This window comes from Lactuca virosa, chromosome 7 (assembly GCF_052849685.1).
Source record: "Lactuca virosa cultivar CGN04683 chromosome 7, Lactuca_virosa_CGN04683_v6, whole genome shotgun sequence".
Lineage (NCBI taxonomy): Eukaryota > Viridiplantae > Streptophyta > Magnoliopsida > Asterales > Asteraceae > Lactuca > Lactuca virosa.
Window position 1 is genome coordinate 89525109 of NC_136432.1, and position 2491 is coordinate 89527599.

Sequence of the window (2491 nt, forward strand, 5' to 3'; positions counted from 1 at the left end):
CCCATCTTCGATTAAAGCTTCCATCACCGTTCACATGCTTTTCTGGTAAATGTAATTGATCCCCAAAATACACAGTCTCTTCTCCTCTTCTCGCCTGACCATCTTCCCTCCGCTTGCTCTGAGGTTTCTTCTTCTTCTTCTGAGAATCGTTGACCTACACCAACTCCTACCCTAGAGAGCAAGTTTCAAAATCGTCGGCCCCCACACCGGATGTTCGACGTTCAAATCGACGATTTAGGGCTTCCGACTTATGGCTGAATCGGTATGTGTTTCATGCTCTGTGATTAATTTTTAAGTGGATGATTATCAACGATCGATTCTCTCTGTTAACGGCGTCATAAACACTTTTTCCTCTAGGTTTATGTGATTATCAACGATCGATTCTCCTACCGCTTCTTTTGGTCCTTCCACCACCGCTACCTCAAATCGATTCTCCTCTTCACAAAACCAATACCAGGTGATTCTCTCTCTCTCTCTCTCTCTCTCTCTCTCTCCCTCTCACTTTATCTGTTCCTCTATCTCTTTCTTTTCCAGAAATCGTATCTCTTTCTTTCTGTAATCGATTATGGCTCCACGCATTTTTCTTCCCAGTGCGGTTTCTTTCATGTGTGTTTGTTGTATCTGGACATCTCCTTCAACACGACATCAAAATTAGGTTTCTACGACACCTACCGATAGAGAACCGATATTGGACAGGAATCCACCGACATGGACTTCTCTCATGCCTTGCGAGCCTTGAATTCCGGTCATTTACTCTTCGTTTTCCCTTCTTCTTCAACATCTGTGGGATTGGAGGACTGTTTCACTCTACACACAGGTGTGAAAGGTATTGTTTCTTCTCTCAGCACGAGATTTCGAATAAGCAGTTAATGACTTCATCTCCTAAATGATTTCATCTCCTAAAGCAAGTTTCCACTGTAGGTAAATGATGTCCAACAAGTTTTTTTTCCTGTTGGTATGATTTCTGTAATTTTGATGATTACAGACCTAGAAACACGCCATGGGTTTTGGAAAAGAAATTGTGAAGGGAGCAGATGAGTACAATGGATTCAGTTGGGTAATTGATTTTGACTTCAATCGACACTTTCTTTTTCTACCAACTTTGTATGCTTTCTCTACTTTGTTTCTGAGATTGGAATTTGCTCTTCTTATCAGCTTTGCTTACCACATGTTCGATGAAATACCTTTGAGGCATTCGCAACGATTGTAACCAGCTCATAAGGTTTCTTTTGCCATCCAGTCTTTGAATGTTAAAGAAAATATTTTTTGAAGTTTCTATTAGTTTAATATAATTATTATGAAGCAAAAAATTGGAAGTATGATGCAGGTCAAATGGAAGGCTTGCAATTTTGGGTCTCAAACCACAAGCCTACCAGCAATGTTTAATTTAATTTATAAACTTTAACTTTTATTCAATATAATGATTGATTTGATTTTTTGAATAACCAAACTCACAAAATATAATGGAGTCTTGATAAAAATGTATATGTAGGCACAATTTAGGCAACAGCAGTGAAGAGTCGCTATTCGATTCTATTTTCAGTATTGAAAGCTTAATTTGGGGTTTTTCAACACATGTCTAACACATTAGCAGATGGAAACCTGTCTTTGGACAAAAGAGGTAAACTTTAAACATTTGTTTCATTAATCTTATAGTTTTTATTTTATATGTGACTTTCTATGTACGATTGTCGTTTTGTATAATCCTCATGGGAATATTAAAGAACATTCTATATTGTAATATGAAAACTAGCTTCTTTTTAGTATGCGTTAATTGGACTTCCTGTACCAGAACACCCTTATCTTTTGGATTGGACTAGAGCACCAGTAATTATTGGTTAAAATGATGATTTGTTCTTTGTAATGTTGAAGGGTAATCTTGACATTTAATATGCTTGGTTATGACTGTTAAATTTTGTTATCAGTTAGTTGTTATATAAGTCACTTATACGGTGGTTAAAGGTAGTTGTAGCGGTTAAAATTAATTGTCATCTTGAAGGGTTGTGATGGTTGGAGGTTGTATATATATATATATATATATATATATATATATATATATATATATATATATATATATATATATATATATATATATCAGATTTATGTAATTAGTGTCTCAATTAATAAAAAATGTTTATGTTCCTATGTTAACAAAAATCTCAACCTGCACACATATCACAGAAGAGTGTTGTATAATATATCAGCTGATACATTAAGGATGAGAGTATGAAATATATTTCTTATTGATTTTGTTTTGCTAATTTTGGCTGCGGTAGCTCAAAATGGTAAGGTACCTATAACATATCCTGAATTATTGATTAACATTCCCATTTTATGACCTTTCTTTTAAATATTGCATTTTATAATAACTTTGTGCTTTTATATTGAAATAGCTATTGAGTCGACTCTCTTTGCTTGCTTCCAGACAAATGGACGGATCTGTTGTTAAGGTGGTCGTGGGGGGGGGGGGATTATCAAACTCTTATCAACG

General features: G+C 35.2%; 2 long non-coding RNA genes across 2 annotated transcripts; both read left to right on the forward strand.

Annotated features, from left to right (window-relative positions):
- Positions 1-207: 207 nt before the first annotated feature.
- Positions 208-591, forward strand: LOC145126188 (uncharacterized). Its single transcript, XR_013716364.1, has 3 exons — positions 208-262; positions 358-457; positions 535-591. It is a non-coding gene; the product is annotated as an uncharacterized LOC145126188 (long non-coding RNA).
- Positions 592-607: 16 nt separating this feature from the next.
- On the forward strand, positions 608-1192 carry LOC145126189 (uncharacterized). Its single transcript, XR_013716365.1, has 3 exons — positions 608-826; positions 986-1057; positions 1156-1192. It is a non-coding gene; the product is annotated as an uncharacterized LOC145126189 (long non-coding RNA).
- Positions 1193-2491: the final 1299 nt, after the last annotated feature.